Genomic DNA, 22,681 nt, shown 5'->3' with positions numbered 1-22,681 from the left:
CTGGCACTTAAGTTGGCGCTTAACTCTAGTTAATGAGGAGTTCAGATTTCCATTCTAACCCTCTTTTTCTGTTGCTTGTAATTTTCTCAAATAAACTCCGTTTTGGGCTGAAATTTTCCGTGCTTGAGATTTTTTTTGGAAAGTTTATACAAAATCAGTTAAACAGTTTATTTATGTTAGCACTGAAAACAAAAAAAGCCACAAAAAATATTTCCATGTATGTTCGGATCAGATATTTTCTGCTCAATGAACTCAAAATCAGCCACAGTAGGGAATTTCCAAATTTTGCTTGTGTTTATCCACAAGAAGTTTAGGGAAAGACCCAACAACAAACAAACACAGAAGCCTCAAGCCAAATCTGGACATTGACAAATTGAGTCTTTAAAGTCTTTTAAATTTCAATTTCAGAACATTATGCAAGTACTTTCTGTCTTTCAAGAAATAGTGGGAAGATTTATAAATAGTTGGAGTGGCACCATCACACCCTGTGTGGGTATGTCATGGGTTGACCACTTTGAGTTAATTCCACCTGAGGTTGTGCCAACCAGCCTTGTGGACACAGAGAAGCTGAATTCCACTTGTCACAGCTGTGCTTTGGCTGCACCAGTTGTCTTGTAGGCCCATAAAGGCAATTTTAGTTGCCAGTGACTCTGAGAGGAAAAGATAAATTCCAGTAGTGCAAGTTCTCTGGAGGGCCATGCTCAGAAGCAGTGAGTTTTCCCCTGTGCCAGTAACTCATCCTTGAAGATTGCACACAAAATCAGTGTGTGCACATTGCACTGTGGTCCTTTGGGGGGAAGTCAATTTTTTTATCCAATTAATCAAAATATTTAAGCATATGCATAACTATATATATATATGCTTATAGGTATGTACACATCTATATGTATAAAAAGTATATGTTAATTGGCTAAACATGTCTCATGGACAGTTGTGTTTCCTTGCTGACATGAGGTCAAGAAAAAGATGCCAAAACAGACTTTAGCAGAGATTTTGATATGGTAAAAACACAGGACACTAACTATGCAAAACACTTCGAATATGTGTGATATTTCTTAACACAGACAACCAACCAAAGCAAGATAAATCAATTTCCCTGCTGGCAATCTGTAATATCCTTTGTTTTATTCACCACTAAAAATGTTATTAATGGCTGGGTATGTTCAGCATGCTTATGAAAAATGTATTTCAATCCCTCTGATGAACGATCTCTCCACAGACAAAATAGCTTATTTCCACTGAGAAATCTTGCTAGTTGGTAACGACAAAAAAAGACAAAAGAATGAGAAAGAAAGAGAAAAGAGGTCATTACTTGCAAACTCCAGCGGTCAGGAAGAGTTCACTTCCTTTTTATTCCACGTTCTTACTGCAGGCCTTTCATTTCTGGGAGAAAAAAAATCACAAGCATTATTCTCATGAATGAAAATCCCGTGCTCCCTTGTAGATTAGTTTGTGTGAAGCTCCTCTTTTTCTCTCATCTGATTAAAGCCTCATTTCAGCAGTGAGAATACTGAACAAAAATACCACCCTGGACATGATTCACGGCTGAAGCTACTGGGTCACAGTTCCACAGAGCACATCAGTGGCAGTGTTTCTGCTCTCCAAACTCACAGCCTTGGCACCAGTTCAGCTAAATAGTTAAGCACACACGAAGCACAGGCATTTTTTTCTCCACTTTTCTGCTCATGCTGATATGCTGTTGTTTTTAACCAGAAGTCATTACAGTTTGTCTCTGAGCAGTTTGGAAGCAAACAACAGGGAATGGGGCTGCCTTCGGGTAACCTGCATTCACAGAACTAGTAAGCAAATGATGTTTGGCAAGGTCTGATGAGAGGGAAGTGTGTTAACTCAAAACACAAAAAGCTCCCATTAAAAAACAAAATCCATATCAACATATTTTGCTGCCTTCAGAGAGAATAAAAAAAAGAGGCGGGAGAGAAAAAAACAGGCAGACTGTCTGAACCACAGACTCCCTTCAGTCTCTGAAGCCCACAGACACACACTTTGTACAAATATATGATCTTATCCACAGACACACAGATACTCCCCCCCTTCCCCTCTTCCTCTGCTGCCACCCTTACTCACAGGGGTGGTATGTAGGCTGTACATGCTGAGTGCACACACTATAGCCTGCCTTGGCACACGCAGCCCTCAGCGCTGGCACAGGCACACAGAGGATGTGCAGAGGATTCCCGACGCCAGGAGGGGAATAACACAGTCAGAGGAAGCAAAAAACCACCATGCTCTCCTGTGTTAGTACTGCTGGACAATTCCAACGGGACAGCAAATCCAGGGAACTTGAAAAGCTCTCTCCAAACACAAGGAGAGTTCCATGCCACTCGTGTTTTCTTGATCAGCACCACTGGTTTTGCTCTGAGCCCAGGCAAGCCACTGGCAGGGCTGGGATAGAAAACTAGACCCCTAATTCTTCCTTCCTTCATTCTCAGCCCTGCAATGCAACCTCCCAGCACAACCTGCAAGCAGATCTGGAGCAGTGCAGAGCAATGTGATCACCCCAAAGTCACAGCACACCCCGACAGGTGGCAAATGCCACGGGCAGCTGCAGCAGCAGGGAGTAGGAGGGCACAGGAATTTTGCCAATGTCCTGGCCAGTTCCAGATCCACAAAGCTTCCTTTATTACACAGTTCCTCCCACTCTGTACCAGCTTCTAGCATGGGCTAGAAATGGAAGAGGAAATGCTCTTAAAGGGTTGGGAGACACTCATGGGATCAGGGAGGGGAAGGAATGCAGGGGAAGAAGCACAGGGCTCAACTCTGCCCATCTCAGCTGCTCAGCCTCCTGACAGCTCATAATCACTGTGCTCTGCTGTCTCCTCTCAGCTCCTATTCATTCATCTTTCTTCTCTCATGTCCTCAGAGAAGTCTTTAATTGGCAGAAGGTGTGGCATTTTTGGTATCTAGGAGAAATACATAAAACTATGAAAAAGATGGATATTAGCAACAGCACCAAGACATAAAATGGCATCTTCCCCCAACAAATTAAGAACAAATTTTTCCTCTTGATCAGTTTTATTCTGTAGTACAATTTACAGCTTGCAAAATACAGCAATATATCTAAATCAGTGTTTTAAATCCTTTATTGATCCACTTCAGTTGATATCAGCTACTTCTTTACTTCACCTCCTTTCCTGCCAAAGATTCTCACACTGCAGCCTGAAGCAGAGGTGTGAGAGGTGACACTGCCAGCCCAGCCCTCAGATCAGTGTGCTGGGAGCCATGAATGCACTGGAGGAGCAGGAGCTCAGCTGGGAGAGGGACATTGTGTTTCAGGGTGGATAATTGCCTCGTGTTAATCTCCACAATATTGAAAATCAATTAATTTGGTAACAGCTACAAGTCACTCTGCTTTTGCAGGGGAAAGCCTTTTCCCCCTCCCATCCTTTCTAGGGACACATATCCCAGTGAGATGGCTGTGGTGGGGTGTTATCAAGACACCTGTACAGCTGGTGATGTGCAAATCACTTTATTCTGGAGATGAGGAATGGGTGGCACGCTCTAAGCCCTGGGGTGATCCATCCTGGAGCAGGTGCAGCTGGTGGACCTGTTGATGAGGTTATACCTCAGATCCTGTGTCCAGCTCTGGGTCTGTCACTGCAAGATGGACACTGAGGGGCTGAAACCTGTCCAGAGAATGGAATGGAGCTGGGGAAGGGGCTGGAGCAAAAATCTGAGGAGGAGCAGCTGAGGGAGCTATGGGGGCTCAGCCTGGAGAAAAGGAGGCTCAGGGGGGACCTTGTGGCTCTGCACAACTCCTGACAGGAGGGGACAGCTGGGGGGCTCAGGCTCTGCTCCCAGGGAACAGGGACAGGATGAGAGGAAACGGCCTCAGGCTGTGCCAGGGGAGGTTCAGGCTGGATCTCGGGAAATGTTTTTTCATTCACCAGGTAGTCAAAAATTGTGAACAGGCCCAGGGAGGTGGTGGAATCACCCTCCCTGGAAGACTTCACAACACCAAATTTGGCACCTGGGAACATGGTTTAGCACTGAACATGGTTTAGTGGGTGGACTATGCTGAAGGTCTTTTCCAGCCTAAACAATTCCATGACTCTATGATCCTATGCTACAACACAATCCCTTTGTACTGTGGTGGTTCCCCAGAGACTCCCCACCCTTGATACAATATCCAGTCTGTATGAAGGGATTACATCTGTTTGGATGAGGGGCGAGCCAAAAACTGAATGTGGAAGCACCACTTATCTTAAGCAAGAAGAAATCTGCTGGAGTTGGTTTACATTGGTGGGGTTCCTACAGTCCCTTGAAACTAAAACTGAGCAAGCCAGTGTGGATGCTGAACTGTGTGAGTGGTTAGTGTGCTGAAGTTAATAAGTGCACAAGATGTGAAGTTAAGCACATTTCTAGGTGTCTGCACGACCAGGATCAAGCTGCTGTGCTGCAGCCAAGGCTGAGGAGTCACTGTGGGCCACAACAGAGCTACTGAGACTCGAGAACAATGGAGAGATATCCTGATGCCTGGGGATTCTTATCAAAGCCAGTGCTCAGATGCCATCAGATGCTGATTTAGCCCAGAGGAGCCCTGACACTGGGACAGGACCCACACACAAGAAAGTCAATTAAGTTGATGTTGGTTTTAACTGGTTCAGGGATGGAAAGTTATGGTGCCACAGAGAGCCCCGATGTCCCTTGGTGGAACAGGCAGTTAACTCTGCATTACAAGAGGCCTGCCTCGAGGCTGGAGGTCAAAACAGCTCCTAAAAGGATTTTGAAATTTTCCTGTAACTGCTGAATGTTTAAGTTATGATTAGGCCGTGTTTACCCGTTAATTGTGCAGTAAATAAAGCTGTGGCTTTGCCCCCCCCAGTGGCAGCAAGGCAGGGTGTTAATGAGGGCTGGGGGGCTGCCAGGGCAGTGCTGGGCTGGGTGGGAGGCACGAGGGGTTATCAGCTGTGCTGACATGTGCCGAGCGGGCTCCCCGCTATGAAAGGGCTGCTGTCTGCAACCCTTGGCTCCCAGCCAAAGCCTCGGAGCCTCAAGATCAAGAGTTGGTTGGGTTGGTTGGTTGCTTTTTGTTTTTTTGGTTTTTTTTTTCTTTTTTTTCTCTCTCTCTCTCATTTCTATAATTTTTTATAGATCCACTTGCCCGCTGACAGGGGGGCTGCAGGGGGAGGAACGGGCTGACTCACAGCAGCAGGGCATGGAGGCTGTGGAGAGAAGGAGAAGAAAGGGTTGACTTGCAGCTCTGCTTCTATTTACTCTTTCCCCACTGTTTCTAACCTCAGCCATTTAACAATACTTGGAACTTAGTCCTAAGATGGGACTTGAAACTTTCCCACGGTTTGAACCTCCCTGGATTCAGAAATCTGCACGAGCCATTGCTAAACATTTACCAAAGCTGTCTATTCTCAAGCTCCCAGGATGTTCCTGGGGCACTAAATGGAGATGCAGGATAAGAGATGGAAGTGACAGATAATTAGGAAATGTGAGGACGAGAAGGTGATGAAAAAAAGTCATTGGTTGTTCACAGAAACACTCTTGCACAAATGATTCCCAGAAAACAGAAATTTAAATATTCTCACATGAGCTCTGTCATGTGCATCTACATCTCAAATTTATTCCACTCATGCCAGTACCTTTTCTTTGCACCTCTATTCCTTCTCCACAGGACACTTCTTCTGAGCTTGTCAGGACACTAACACATAAAAATGTGATCATCTGTTACAGCAGTAAGTCAGTCCTCATTCACCAATCCAGCCCACAATCAAATTGCACAAGCAAAATCCAAGGAAATTCTGAAAGAAAGAGGAAGAAACGTCAGTGCCTGAGAAATTATTATCTGATGGGGAGAAGTGGATGGATCTTGAAACAATTCAGTATTTTGTTGCTTGGGGTTTTTTTTCTGGTAGAGCAGCATTTCTTTAAAAAGAAACCACAGGACTTGAGATATTACAGTCCTGCAAACACAGCTGCAAGCTACAACCCAGGAAACACAGATCTAGTTCTCACTTCTGATTCATTACATCACTTTCTGCCTGGTGACCCCCCATCTTTGTCTGCCAGCAATATTTGTTATAATAACAATCAATATTTTATTGTAAGCTTGTTGAAGCATGAATTGTCTCTTGCAGAAAAAGTACAATGAAGACATTAAATCCAACTGTAGCAGGGAGTGATTTTTTTTACAAGCAAAACACATGGTCTCTGTCAGAAAACACAGCTCATCTAACATTTATTCTCTACTTACACGAAAATAATAGATTTATTTTCCCATTCCTTCATCAACAAATTATCACTGTAGACTCATTATCTGCAGAGTAATTAAAGAGATTCTATCCAGATGATCCTTGAACAACAGCAACAAAAAAAAGTGGATGTCACTTTCTTCAGTATGAAAGCCATCATGTTCCTTAGAAAGAGCTTCCAGAAATCTGTACAATTCTCACAAAAATGCTCACTTTGCCATTCAGATGGGGACATCCACAGGTATGTGACAGCATCAGCAACACCAGAACAACATCTATTTCTAGTTCATTCCAAGTGTAAATCAACCAGTGGGAGGTTAAACATCTTGTCTGGTCAAACAGCAAGACATTGGCATGGACTGAACCAGAACAGAAATTTCTAGGATCCTCTCTTTGTCCTTAATCCACTCAGTTCCACTGGCCCAGGAATTTCAAACTGCTTGCAAGGCAATTGCTTTTATGTTTTTTCCTTTTTAATCTGCCACAATAGGGGCATTTTGGTCTCTTTTTTTTTTTTTTAAAAAAATGAAATAAAGGACAATCTATTTTGTTATTGTTTTCCTGTCAAGGATATAATTTTTGGTATACAAATTCCATGGACTATTTTGACAGTACAAATTACTGTAGGATCCGTGCAAAGAATGAAAATCGATTTCTCGTTCCCCAAGGGCGTCTCCACACATGGGTGTATTGAATTAAAAGGTTTGAAGTAAAAGGTTCCTTTTACTTCTTCTCGGTACAACTCCTATGACTTGAAAGAGATATTTTGAAATACCTCACGCTTACACGCAGTTATGCATGGGGGTTTGCAGACACAACTTTAATTGGTCCCCAGGACCTTCCTTTGAAGTGATGACTCACAAAGAGCATTTTGTCAAACCAACTGTGCCATAAAAATATTAAGTGTGGCTTAAAACAGTAAAGGTTTTATTATCCTGTTAACTTCCTGTCATGAAGCATTGCATTAAATTGTACTTTTAAGGGATTAATGACCTATTTGCTTCATTCCTTGCTGCATTTGTGGTTATAAAAGCTATTAAAAGCCATGTTATCAACAACAGTGTTAATGAAGATATTGGAAAATCATTCAAGCACAAATATTTTCTAATCCATAGTATTAATCCAACTGCCTTTGCCTAGGAGAGTTTCTTTTAGTGCTCCCTGGTGACCTTGCAGCATTGTGGCCATTTTATGGGCACAGCCAGGGAAGTGAAATGTTTGAGAAAGAAACACAAGGAAGAAAAGCCTCCACCTACGCTGCACAAGTCTGAAGCCCTCTCACTCAGGAAGGACCATCCAGAAGTGTGGAAAATGCCCCTGTCAACACAGACAACAAACAGCACAACTTGCCACAGCCACAGTTGAAAACAAACACCAAACTATGGGAAGCAGCCACCATTCCCGGGGTTGTTATTTTGGACAGACACACTGCAAGACAGAAAATTAATCCAATTTACTCCGTAAGAGACAGGTCTGCAAAATCAGCCTTGTGAAACAATGATGAATTCTTAAAGTTTTTGTTTATAAATAGAACCGAGTAATTGATTTCTTTGCTTGTTTGGCAAGTAGTTTATCCACAGGACTATGTGGTCCTGGGAAGCTGAAACCATTCATGAAGCTCTGCTGAATTTCGCAATCACTTTTGACTAGAAAATAAGATCAAAATGTAGGAATGCTGAAATGTGTTGCACTGGTGCTGGTTGAAACATTTCAAAATTGTATTTTCCACTTTTTTTTTTTTTTTAATTTTTTTTAAGCAGGGCTTGAGAAAAAGAAGTAAAAGGTAAAACATTTCAAGCAGACTTAAAACAGTGCCACATTTGCAGTATCACAACTAATCCAAGCCCCCACTACTTGTGTAGCTTAACACAAACTTTTATTTTTAGCTATCAAATTGCCAACCAGTAAGGAAACAGCTACAGACTGCTCCATACTGGTATTCTGATTGCCACCTCAGGGGCTTTCACACCAGAGCAAAAAGGACACTAGGACACTGGTCCAGCACACTGATGAGGCATCACTGAGGAGAGTGAATGTTCAACACCCCCAGACGCTGCACAGCAGAGGAAAGGAGGGTTGAAGGTAAAAAACAAGCACCAAACCACCCCTCAAAGTCCTGCCTTTCCATGGACAGGGATACAGGAGATCTCCCAGCCATGGGGACCTTCCCAGCGTGGTGATTTCAGCTCTCCACCCTCAAGTGTTTCCTGGGACAGGGGCTGTCACAAATGGGGGGCTCCAAGCTCAGCAATTTCCTTCACCCCACACAGCCACTCACAGGGAGAGCCCAGCTCAGCCAATTCCCAGCCTGGTTCCTCATCAATGGATCTATTATCTACACAGTTTTTAACATCCTATATGAAAGCCCCATACATATTAAGATGCATGGCACTCAATTTATTTACCTCAGAAGGGTGAAGAGATTCAAAAATTCTGACTAGTGAGCAATTTGTGCCAAAGTAAGGAAATAAATATAAGCTTTTCTTGCTTCTAGGTTATCTTGTTACTTTTACTGACTGCATGCATGCACTGATGGAAGAAAATTTGAGTGTGACTGCAAATGACTGAGAAATATTCAAGGATGCTGCTCTCCCAGTGGGATTGTAAAAAGATCCATCTCTGACACCAAGTGCATTTTTAGCAGGTCATTGCTACTGCAAAAACTGCAAAGTAGGTGAGTTCTTTCTTTACATCACCATTTCACTGTAAAAACACGAGAATTGTAGTGAAACTGATAATAAAGGTTTTTTACTCTCTACATAATAGTCATAGGCTACTTAAGAATGCCTGCACAGGCATTATTTTTATTTTTTTTATATTCCATTAGCACAAAAGAAAAATGAGTGAGGAGCACTTTCAAAACTATTTCCAAGGTTAACTGTTCCTGGGTGGTGCCATTTACCAGCAGCTGTGTGTGGTTTAAGTTACCTGAGTGGTGTTAAAAGCATAGATATGTCAGCTGAACTGGTTACTTGCTTTTTATATTTTCCTTTTATTTCTCTGCTTTTAAAATCTCTTTTAATGTCTTCTTTAGTCTTCTCTCTCTCTTTTCTTTTTTTTTTTTTTTTTTTTTTTCTTTTTTTTTTTTTTTTTTTTCTTTTTTTTCTCTGGTTACTGTGGTAGCCAAGGATTCTTGCTCATCTATTCCTCCTTCCTTTCTGGACAGTTGCTGTGGCCTCTTCCTGCCTGTTTCCGAACCTACAGCTTATTCAGACCCAGAATTTTAGGATGTGCAGGTTCTCCATCATGCAGCCGTGCCCTTGGGAAGCACTGAGTGGTGGAGAGGAGCAGCCTTCAGTGGTCAGGACAGTGAACATCCCATTGAACCACGATTTCCAAAGCCTGGATGTGGATCCTGCATCCACTGATACCAAGTGTTATTGATGTAAATGTTGATACAGGCTGACAGCAATTTGCCAGAAGTTTTGGCTCTGCATAATTCAAGTTGACTCTGAATACTATCAGAAACAGAAATCTATATGTAGCTTACAGGTTTAAAACAAAGCCAGCTGTTTATGAGGGAAGGCTCTGGATTAAATGATCTTTCAGAGATCTTGAAGAAAGGCTTTTGTCTCCGATTTCTGGAAAGAAGATAGGGTTTTTTTAATATAAGTGGTTTTTAATAAATTTTGTATGCTGTATCCCTAAAAATCTCGAATGACTTTGCTAGAACTTTCAGTAAAGATAGAGATGGAAAGAAAGGCAAAAAATACATGCCCACAGCCATGCACACGCTTTGGGAAATGCAGAGATAAGCAACAGCACTAAAACATCCATACCATAGCAGATCAGCTCACCTAGTGTCAGTGGAATTCAATCTTTATTATTGAAAACATTTATTATTAAAAGCACTCAGAGAGCAAATGCTTGTACCTGATACTACATTTCTCAATTACTCTGATATATTTGATATTCACATCAATGAAATAATTCTACGTACACGGGGAATAGAAGAAATATAGACTAATATAATGCTGGCTGTTGATTCTGATTGACAGCTGTGAAGTATGGCCACATCTGGTTGTTAAAGTTTAAAAGGATTTTTAAATTAGAGGTAGCGTTTCTGAGCCTAGCACTGAAAAACCCTGACATTTGCAGCAGGCTGTGAGAGGGATTTCTATCCTGGTTTCCCACCCAGAAGAATATATTTACTGTTCAAACATTTTGAGGCAGGCACCCATGGAAATCAACGGGAACTCTGCCACGGGTTTTAAGGGGAGCAGAATCTGTCCCTGTGTGTAAACATACAGCGATATTTTTTTTCCTCTGACTGTTAGAAACCACCATCACAACTGGATGGAACCCGGCTTTAAACACTCAGACACGGGGGCCTCTTTACCACAGGAGTCTCCAACGATGTCCATCCTTAACACCACACCAGCTGCCAGCCCAAGGCTCTGAAATGCTGATTTTAATCAAAAACTTTCCTTTCAAATCTAGCTTACAGTTTACTCACAGTGCAGAAGTGCTTCTCAGCACTGGAATTTTCAGGATGCGGTGCTGAGCCAAATACTGCAGGCACAGCTTGCTCATAAGACAGCGAGCTCATGGCCCACCTTGGAGGCTGTAATGGGGCTACTGTGCTCAGCCTCCCACCCCTGGTGAAGCCCACTAATAGCATCTGTTTTATAGCATTCACTCCTGCAACCTGCTAGCTCCTTGGCTCTCCTGCTGTCACAGAGAGGATGTGCTTTACTATGCTGCAGGTCTGGTGGAAAGTTGTCAGACTGCAAGCCAAATGTAAAAGCAGCCAGTGCTGAATAAATGACTTGAAATACTTTCTCCAGGGACCCCTTCCAGGTCCAAGATAGGCAGATTTGGCCAGTGTTTGTAGACAGTCTTGCTCAGAGGCAAATTAAAAATCAAAATACAGACACCGTTTGAAAAACATCGAAAGCTAGACTCAAACATCCAGCATGTATTAAGACATTCTTATATAAAAATAACCACAAGGTTGCAAATTCATACTTTCCTACTTGGTGAGACCGACTGCAACCAGGAATAAACCTGGACATGTGTGGGGCAGACTGCAGTGCTGCCTTCAGAGAAAGCATAAAACTGGAGGTGGAAAGCTGGAGGGAGGAAAACAGGACACTGTGAAGCAGGCAATGGAATGGAGCAGTGGGTGGCACACGGAGCAGGACCCTCACCTGCCCCAGGGCAGCCCAGAGGAGCTGCCCCACTCAAGCCAGTGGGACAAAGCAGGACACTCACTGTGGAAATATTGCAATTTTACCTGGGTCCATGGTGCTCTCAGTACCAACTCACAACCCATCCCTGCTCATGGGGTGGAGCCCACACTGCAGTCTGGGGATGTGGAGGGCAGCCCTCAGTACCAGACCCCAGGAGCACATCCTGCTTCTGCTCCCCAGGGTGAGAAACAGGAGGGCCTTGCCAGCAGAAGGCTGCCCAGGAGACTGGAGGGATCCTTGGACGTGGGGCAGGAGCAGATGCAAGGCAGGGCAAAGATCTGCAGTGGTGTGGGCATCACAGAACCACAGGATGGCTGGGGTTGGAAGGGACCATTACAGATCATCCAGTTCCACCCCTGTCCCAGGCAGGGACACCTCCCACTAGCCCAGGTTGCTCAGAGCCCCATCCAACCTGGCCTTGGACACTGCCAGGGATGGGGCAGCCACAGCTGCTCTGGGCAACCTGTGCCAGGGCCTCACCACCCTCACAATAAAGAACTTCCTCCCAATATCTAATTTAAACTTCTAAATCTCATTCAGTTTAAAGGAATTCTTCTTTCTCCCATCACTACTGCCCTTGTAAAAAGTTCCTCTCCAGTTTTGTTGTGGGCTCCTGTTAGGTACTGAATGAGGAGCCATGAGCAAATACCACCTATCTTACTTCATTTTTGGGGGGTTTTGTACCTGCAGAGCACTCAGAAAGCCTACAGTCCAGCTGCCAGGCATGTCTTCATGAATGACACACAACTGAGGGGGTCAGAACACCACAGAATGGGTATAGAAGAGTAGTAAAATGGAAAAAGAGACAAGTGAAAACCTTCAAGCCAGTTTTGCTGCCAGACTTTATCTCAGAGAGCTACAACCTCAGACAAAATTAGTCACCTTTCCAATCAGCAGCCCCTTCACATGATGCTTGTTCTTGGCAGTCACTGTTTAGATTCATCTGCCCATCAATCCCCTTCTAGGTGTGCCACCAGTCCCAGTGATGCAGAAGCAGCAAAACAGAGAGGAGCCTGTGCATCCATGAAAATGAAGCCCATCCTTCCATCCATATCTGAACAGAATCTCAGTAAGCACTTCATACCTCAGGGTTAAAATCTCAACTCAGTCATTGCAGGATGCTCTGTTTGTGCAGTTATCAAAAATTCTCCCATATTACCTGGATTTGGGAGTGACTTGAAATGTGTTAAAAGTGATAGTGAAGAAAAGAAAAATCTCCCAAGCAGTAAGGAGCAGATCAGAATTTGGGGCACATACCCAAACTGATATTTAACATAACCTTCAGCCAGCTCAAACCCCATGTGAGACAGTATTTGCGCGCTTTAAAATGTTTGCTTGCACACCAAAAGTAAGATTGTTCCAAACAAATCACAGCTTCACTACAACTTATTTTAATTATAATTTTCAAGAGGAAATTGTGAAAATGTGAGTTAGGAGGCAAAAGGAAGAAATAACCTGAAATCAACCACATTCTCCAGCTATTTAAGCACCACAGAGCTTTCTAGGGTAGGCAAGAACTTTGAGCTGTTTAAAAGTCCAAATTTTCACTTTAAAATAATAGCACCACCTTTGTTTTATGTATATTCATTAGGCATTGATGTTGCTCTCATACTGTATCAGAGTAGGCTTGTGTGGGGGTAGATGAAGAGCAAATTTCTGTAACCATCACGGAAGGAAATAGAGAGAAATAATAACTTCCAAATTTGAAGCAAGAAAATGAAGATGCTTTTCCTGTGTTGCTCCAGTTAACTAAGCACCAAATAGTTAGTCAAAGTGGTGATTCTGGTTATTTTTTAAATTTTTCTAAATTTGAAAAAAAATAAAGCAAAGCTTCTCATGGCCCTTAATACATAAAAGAGCCTGGGAGTCCTGGAAGATGCCAGGAGAATTTCTCAACATGTTCACTGACACAAAATGCTTTAAAAGGTTACACAGAAAAGTCTGTCTTCAAGAAACTGATAGGACCCCATGCCAGCCCTGGGATACCTTTAATATTGAAAAGAGCTGCCAGTGTTTATTATTTCACATGCAATTTGTTGCCATAAACAGTTCAAAAGAAAGTGATTAGCTTCACATTAAAGAGGCTCTGCCAGCAAGGGAACAGAGCACGTCAGAGACGCCAGAGCCCGCGGCTTCGCTCCTGGCCTGTTGGGAATGCTCTCAAATCACACAGCACCAGACAGGAGTACTGCTGCAGGCAAAAAGCAGAATAAACTGAAAGTTAAACAGTGTGACCGTGTGTGTGTGTTATTATTGTGTCTTACTGGAGCGCTGTTATTGCAAGCCCATAATGACATCATGATAAAACTGCAGGCAAACCCATCATATTTTTGTAAGGGATCTCAAGGCTCTGGAATATTTTGACTAGAGGGGAAAGCAAAGTTTATCCCCCATCTTCCACAGTTAACAAGAGCTGACCTTCTCTGAATTTCCTTTGAAGGCTGTACAGTGCAGCAATAAACATGTTTCATGCCATACATGAATCCTGAGCTGAGGAAGAGTTTTAGATTTACACACATAAGGTGAAATGGAGGCACAGGACAGGGAAAAGAGACATGCAGTTAAACCCAGGATACACTCACAACACGGCTAACACAAATGCCAAAAATGCCACTAATCTGGGAACGTGGATTTGAGAGATCATACCCCTTCCAGTCCCACTGGTGTGTTCTAGTCAGCTCTCTCTCCTCAAACAGGGAATCATCACTAGTACTGAAAAGCCTAAGAAAAGAGATTTCCATCATGATCAAGGGCTGCAAAAAGATAAAATTATAATAACCCTCCACTTGTGGAAGCTTTTTACTTCATACAAATAATCCTTTCAGAGTCAAAACCATATATTTATTCTAGATAACAGATGCACTGCTGTTGCAAAAGCAGGCTGTGCACTTGGTATAGCATTTAGTACAGCAACCCCTAGCAACATTTTGTCCCCCTCATCGTGGGGAATTCTGCATCTGTGCTGGAATAGGCTAGATAGCTACTTAAATATTTACTAAAGGAACTATATTATATGCTAAATATTTATAGAATGCATGGTATACTTCACAAAAGCAGTGAACTATAGCTGTGGAATAAGTGCATTGGGTTTATCCTAGGTATATGAGTTTACTTTTGGAAATGTTCTTGAACAATGAAAAGTGTGACACTTTTATAGCATGTGACAAATGGGAGTTTGTGTTGAAATTACATTTGAAATTGTAAGTTTAGGACAGAACATGCAGATCATTAAGAAGTCATTAAATCCATCTTACCTAGGGTGTAGAGCCATATAAAACTTGAGAAGAAATAAGTTTTTATGTTTCAAATGATAAGATTATTTTAACTCTGTATTTTTTATGTGCTGGAAGTGTAAAATTTTTAATTGGGCTCTCAAAATAATATTGAGTGAGAGGGACCATCTGGAAATGAATTACTTTTAGATTATGCTTCCCTTAAATTTGAAGGCAAAGCTTCACACAGGTAACAGTGACAGGAAGATTTTTGGAGCAGGAATCTGGATAAATGGGTGCACAGACTGTTTTATACACATACCCAGACCAAGAGCAGTGCAACCACAAGGTCCCTGCAGGTTCTCACCAGAGGAGCAGCTGAAGGTGTCACAGAGGAGCACGAACAGGCACCAGGTTCTGTGTTGTTCTGGTTCAAACACACACAGAAAAGGGAGTTCTCACTCCTAATTTCACTGGGCTGTGAAGTTCCACCAAGGCAGATTGATTCTGATCTGAGCCTGCTGAGGAACATTTCTTCATACAGAAAACCTCTGAATACAGATTAAACTGACAAGCACCTGGAATAAGTTCACAGTGAAGCACTGGCAGGGTTCTAGGAAGGGCTACACATCTTTCCCTCCCCTATCCAGCCACCTCTTACTGCTCAAAAATCCACAGTCTGGTGCAAATCAGTAGGATTCAACCTAAGATTTCTGCTCTGAGTATTCCCCACTGGCTTCTTTTTCATAGAGACTACCTGCAAACCATGGAGATCTGTGATGGCAAAGCCTGGAAAGCCATTTTTCTGAGATCATTTAAAAAGTGATCACTATGCAATATTTTCCCAGGTCTTTGTAGGAAAGGAACAACTAAATAATTTTCACATTGTGGGATTCCATCAGCAGCACAATATGACATCAAAACAGGCATTTGTTCTGCAGATTTGAGCCCCAAATTGATGGATTATTACTTCCAACAGAAAGGCAGTTTTAAGTGAATAATGCAAAAGGTCCAGTAAAGAACTTTGGGTCCTAAATATTCCTTAGCAGATACTGCTGTCAGAGAATAAGGGACAGAGAGATGGGCACAGCTGCTCTCTCTTCCCAAAATGATCTACAACATGCAAGGGATTTCCCAGTCATGGGAAGCACAGGAGATGGGAGAGGAAATGAAAGGGTGTAAAACGAGAAGATGTCTCTCAGCACTGGATAAAACAAACTCTGCTTAAAGGAAGAACAAAAGTGCTGTGCATCCAAACCCAGCTTATCACTCTGTTGTACAGATACAGAGCCTTTATTTCCAAGTACTTTGTTTCTCTGTCTCTCTCCTCTGAACGTGCACTTTCTCTGTTGCTACCCTTCATTCTTAAATGAACCCCACTGCGTGGTTCCCCTGCGTCACACGGTTCCTGTTTGCTCATCACTGCCCAACAGCTTTCAATGGACAGGACAAATAAAATATATTTGCAATTTCTTATCTGGAGTGCATTGCACAAAAACTGTGGAGGTTTGAACTGGAAGAAGTGCACTTCCATGCTGGAAGTGAGGCACTATTTCTGTCCAGATAACATGGCTCGAGGGAAGCCAACCCAATTTGATTTGTTCCATTGAGCAAATAGTGCTTTCAAAGTTGCCAAGCTTTCAAAAGAGGAAGATACAGAAAGCTGCTTAGTAAAATTTACAGAAACAGCTCAGAGTGATTGACTAGATCTTCTAGGTAACTAATTAGTAACACTTCAGAAGGCACTTAAGCACTGAACTTTTGAAGTAGAGTCCATTCTGGAGAGCCTGAAATTTAATGCCCCCATGTTTAAGGCATTACAGACCATGATAAAAAAATATTTGCCCCTTTTCTTATATTGCCATTGCTGTACTTATCTGTGAACAGTAAAATTACAGGGTGCCCTGCACCTCTATTCACTCTTTCATTGCACCACAACATTTTCCCGACCATTGCCTTCCTTCATTTTTAAAGCACAAGTGCATTTGAATCCTGACAAAAAGACTGGCAGATTTTAGCATTTAGCATTAATATATATGATCCACGCTTGCTACACAGGGTGGAATTCAAATCCCAAATTTTCTGCCTCTGAAGAAAATCATGAACTTCTGTGAAGACCTCCCACAGAAACCAGGAAAGAATTAATGGGCTGCTGAGTTCCTAATATGTCCCACCCTGTGGCACCTGAAGGAAGTAGGTGTTAGACTGGCAGGGAACAGCTTGACAGGTTGAATTTCCAGCTATTTATGGCGACTGACCGAGGGGCCTGGAGCCAAGGACGACTGCTCCCAAGTAAAGCCTGCCCTTGGCAAAGACAGCCTGGCAGAAAAGCAGTGATTTTTCTTGCTGCCAGTGACTTGGGGGTCTCTGATATCAAGTGGGGTGGAAGTATTTGCTGTTGTTTGGCTTTTATTGATCACTGGAGGGGTGAGGAGGCTGCTGAGTGCTGGGCCCAGGAGGGGTGAATGGCTTTGTGCTGCTGTGTGTTTACTTTGGACTCCAGGGGCCACAGAGAGAGTGGAACTTTTCATGCAATGCAGCTAGCAGAAGAAAATCTCTGTGATTTGAGGCTGTTGGAGGGTGGATGGATCAACAAAAATGCAGGAGGAAACGATTTCAGAGTTACTAATAAATGATGCTGCTGGGGAAGGAGATGTTTCTGGGCATTATGGCCACACTGATCAATTCCCATTCCTCAGCTCACTGTGACCAACCTCCCAGGGAAACCACCCTGCCAGAAGAGCCCTGCCCAGCTCCCCCCAGACAGGAACAATTATTCCAGGCTGATGGACAGACAGACACTCCTGTTTCACGGGCTGGTTCACCAATACTCAGAGGATGCAGCAGCAATAATGTTCATTTCAATATTCCAGTAGCTGAAACAGATTTAAAGATAAAGCAAGGGAATTAATACATAGGAAAACCAAGCATGAATATCCTGATTTTGGTGTGTTGTAGAGATGTCGGATGTGAAGACATCTTGGGCAAATATTGTATTTTCTGAAATCAGACAATTTAATTATCCCCCATACAGCCTCGCAATTGGTTTTGTTTGGTTGGTTGATTCTGGTTTGGTTTTTTTTGGTTTCTTTTGAGGTTTTATGGTTTTGGGGTGGTTTTTTTTGGCTTTGGCAAACAACAAAAACTAGTTACCCATACAAACTGAAGAAACAAGGGACTGTGTTTACTGGAGGATTTGCCAAGGCACAGGAGATTTAGGTTTAAGTCTATCCTCTTCCTCAAGGATTTCAAATCCCCATGTGGGACACACCCTTGTCTTTCCTATAGAGGGAAACCACCTTGAGGTGTTTTGTTCTCAAAAAGTTCCTGGAGCTGTTTCACCTTGAATGGAATATCAGCCAGAGTTCTGATTCTTGTACAAATAAATCTTCTGTGCTTGTTTATACTGACAGTAAAACAGGGATGATGCCTGTCAGTCCCACATGACCATACTCAGGTCATTTTGTTGGCTATGGCATTATCACAGCCTGTGAGAGAAGGATCCAATGCCTGCATCCAAGTTGGTGGGTGGGTTTTTTGGGGTTTTTTTGTTTTGTTTTGTTTTGGTTTGGTTTTGGTTTTTTGGGGGGGGGGTCCTATTGTGCAAGAAAATAAACAAAAAACCAAAAATCTCACAGCACCAGAATTTAAAGTAAAACATTTCAACCTCACCTCACACCACATTTCTTGGTACAAGGAAACACAGAAGTGCTTTGCTGGTCAAAATCAGAAGTATGAGAGCAAAGTTTTCTCAGTGACTCCTCACCAACATAATTGTAGAGATGTTCACCTTCTCCCCAGATATTCCTAGGAAAACATCATTCTCTTGATTTTTTCAGAGACAGTGTATTTGATAAAGTTGTGTTAACACAATGGACAGCTTCAGAGTGAAATTCAAAAACCACAGATGGGGCATATCAGAGATCACACTGTACCAAGGCTCTCCAAGCCTATGCCTCTTCTTTCATCAGCCAGTTGTACAGTTAACATCCCTTTGGATTCTTTCAGAATTATCTAATTCACTCAATCATGTGCCTAATTCCAAGCTGGTTCTTTGTATTAACATCAAAAGGCTTTGGATCAGGCTCTACTAAAAAAAAAGGTAAGTTTTTCTACAAGGCTATTGTGCATTTTTAATCAGGTACACAATAGTGCTTCTGTGACTCGTTTCCCTGCCTCACCTATCATCACACACACGTCAGCAGATAACATGGCATTAAAGAGCCACCAGTGTCCTCCAGGAAAGCTGCAGGAAGGTTTTTTGGCCTGCCAAGCAGCAGCTCTGATCAGGGCTCACCTGCACAAGCAGCACATTCCGACCTCACTACCAACATCCAAGCACACAGATGTCTTGCCACAAAAATTACTGTGACTGAAAGGGTTTGAGTTGCAGCAGGAGAGATGGGAAGAGGGAAAAAGGAGTGGTTTTAAAGCCATTTCTGCCTGGTTCTGCAACTGAAAGTTGCTTATGCCTGGAGGTTAGAGTGGCTGACCCTAAGCATCCCTTTCCTGGCTTTATCTCCACCCCTACAACCCCAAATCATGTTTTCATGGGCTTTACTGCAGTTATCATCAATCAATAACTTACAGCTTCAAAATACACATTCTCAAATGACACAGCTCTGGTCTTCAGAATTAATCAAGGCCCTGCCTGTAAGAGGGCAAAACTTCCCTTACAACCAGATAAAAAGGCATTCAGTGGGATACCAGACAATTGTAACAGCCCCAGCAGAAAAAGTAAATTGTAATAACAATGTCCAAAGATGAACACAGAGCCCCTGTAACATCACCTCCCAAACCACTGCTCAGTTGCAAGTGTGTTAACTTCAGTGAATGGTGTAAAACTTGAAATTAGTAAATTAACACAATGAAATTAGTTAACTGTAAATTAGACTAAGCTTCAAAGGAAATGAAATAATGACACTTTTTACATTTCAGACCTTGCACAGCTGAAGTTGTGTCCTTGAAGAGCTACAGATATTTCCCTGCCTTTACACTGTTGAAATCACTGATATTGTCAATCTTAAGTACAGGAAAGTACTCAAAATTCTACAAAATCATTTTTCAAAGCATGACTAATAAAAGTAAACCAGAAAGTTTATAGAGTAAGTAATTTTGAAGATGCTGAAAATTATTTATAAAAGGTGTTCTTATCACAAGACACACCCTTTAATACAGCTGGAAAATGTCAGAGAGTGGAAAATCACCTGAGCAAATGATCATAAATTTCAACTGAAAAAGAGGGAGGGAAGGATGATTCAGAGAGTTTGTGTTCACTGCTGAATCTTAAATAATGGTCTAAGGACCAACAAACAGGAAACATCTTTGCTCTGGTGCTGAATATCTTTCTGTCCTCCTGAAGCATATATAGGTTGAAGATGTGCAGCACATCATATAACTGGGTACTCTAAAAATGGACCCTGTATAATCAGCTTTCCACTAGAGAAGTACAGGAATTGCAATGATTCCTGGTTTACTCTTCTAATTGCAATAAAGAAACCGAATCTTACTTTAGAAAATATTGATATTCACAGGACACAACAGCATGTGTTTGCTGGTAATGTCACTGCTTTTAGAAAAAAAATCCATATAGCATGTATAATTGGGAGAATAATTTTAAATCTGTGGATGCATGATCCCTATCAGTTCACAAAACCCAGACTCCTTTTCTGAACTCCACTCTCCTCTCAGGAAATAAATAAATTTAAAAAAAAACAATCCAGAAGTTGCACTAAACTAGGCTCAGAGCTGGTTAGATGGAAATCACAGTCCAAGAATGGCAGTAAAGGGTTTGAATTTTCTGTTTGAGAGCATCAGCTCAGTTCCTAAGCCTTACAGTGGGGCTGGGGAGCCACCCTTTGGTCAGTGCTCTAAGTGCAAAATCAATATAACCGCACACTCTGACAGCTTCTGCCCTCTGAGGAGAGCTCTTGATGAACACCTATAAATGTGCTGGTCTTGCCAAGAGCTTTGCAAGGATGTCTCTGGTTTAACACCATTTACAGAGTGTAAGGGATGGCAGGAAGGAGTAATTTCTGTATGTGGGGGGCTTTGAGCATGTCATGTGCTAAATAATTACACTCTGTGCCCTCTGTTCTCTGTCCTGTCATGGACACAGACCAATTCCCACAAACTGAGTGCCTGCAGCATCATGTCTCACTGAAATGAGGATGAAAGAGAAACTGAACATTTGTAGCTTTGTAGGTTTCTCTTCCAGAGCTCAAAATTGACTACATGAAAAGGTTACACTTGAATCACAACTACTTTGTGACAGACACAGATGAGTGTGAGAAGGAAGAGAACACACAGGAAAGACCAACAAACTGCTACCATACGATTTCAGCAAAACGGGCTGGACACTGAGGTAGAAAGGCAAAATCCTCAAAGAATGCAAACCACAGATACTAAGCTCAAGAGAGGTCAGCCGACAGGGCAGAAAGGGAAACCCATGGAAAGCAGCCAGAGAGATTAAACTTAAGCCCCACACAACTCTTATTTCACATTGAAAACCACAAACCATTCCCAGAAAGGAAGAAACTTTTATGCTCTTAGCCTTGATGTGAGCAACCTTCTTAAATGCTTCTGCATTTTACGAGGAGGGACTGAGTTCCCAGAGTTTTCTGTTTAGTCCTCCCTCAGGACTTTGGGGGCAGTTGTTCTTTCTTTCAACTCAGGATCATCCTCTACCATAGTCAGCTTTTGCTGGTCAGTATCTAGGGGAATCTGTCCATGAGGCAGAGAAGATAAATAGTGGATGTATAAAGCACTGGATAACCCAGACACAGCAGGAAAGCTGTCTGGAATTTAGATACAGACTTGGGAACACCAAGGCCAGGAAACTTAGATGAACTACAGACTGTTGGGTGACCAAACAGAAAAAAAGAAAGAAGGAAGGAAAGAAACAGGCTAGAAATAGCCATTAGTCCAAAATACAGGTAATTAGCAAAGGTTGAAGTAATTAGCACTTGCTGAGGTAATCAGCACTTGCTGAAGCAGTCAGCCAAGGAAGCAGTTACAGCACTGAAGACAAATGTACTTCACATGCTCAGGAACTCTTTCAAAATTCTACATCCTAGATGAACTTTGTGTTCCCACAAGATGAACATTCCTATTCATGTGTCACTTTTGGATATGCAGATGCCAGGAGCTGGAAGGATCTCTCCAAGCCCACAAGGTAAGTTAGGAGCAACATGAGGACAACAGAGGAATTCCCAATTGATCAGACTGCAAGGACTCTGGCAGCTTCTGAAATTGAGGGCCTTTTCCTCCCACCACCAGAGAGAGGAGAGCACACCAGATTACTGAACATTTCCATTAGCTAAAAAGCAGGGTTTTAATTATTCTGCTAGTAGCTCTCAGACACTTTTCCTTGCTCCAAAATATAAAAAGTGAAGTATAAAACTGATAGAAAGAAAATGAACAGGGCACGAGACAGTCATTACAGTGTTTGGTTTCTTTCCTGAGGTATGGGGCCACACACACTGCATACTTTTCTGTAAAGGATTTTGTTTAAAAAAAACTCACTTTTTTTTACTTCAGCCTGTAGTAATGCAGTACATTTGGATGATTACACTAATTATTGCTACCAGTAAATTAAACACCAGTTTTGATTTGTGACTGCAGTATTGTTAGATGACAGTGTAGGAGGCATTTGCACCATGGACTGACAAAAGGGTCTGACTGTATTTACAGTCAGACACATCTTTGTCTTCTGCATTTGAACAGGTTTTCAAGGTGATCACTTGATTGCTGGAAGTTGAAACCAAGATAAACCCGGTGTGGAAAGGCCTCTTCTGAAAAAGAGTAATCACACCTAGAAGAGGATGTCATAGTTTTTGAAGTTATGACTGCATTAAGAAATGAATGGGTTTGAAAGGACTTGATTTGACACTCCCCACTGCAAACCCAGGAGTGGTGGGGTTTCTTGGTTAATTTGCTAGGAAAGAGAATGCTGCAACTTGGATGCGATTCCCTCCACCAATATTGGTCACAGTTGACTGTAGGGTACTGAATCTGGAAGTGAAAAGCAATTCAGGGAAACAAGCAGCAGAATGTGACT

This window comes from Prinia subflava, chromosome 4 (assembly GCF_021018805.1).
Source record: "Prinia subflava isolate CZ2003 ecotype Zambia chromosome 4, Cam_Psub_1.2, whole genome shotgun sequence".
Lineage (NCBI taxonomy): Eukaryota > Metazoa > Chordata > Aves > Passeriformes > Cisticolidae > Prinia > Prinia subflava.
This window is presented reverse-complemented; position numbering follows the sequence as displayed.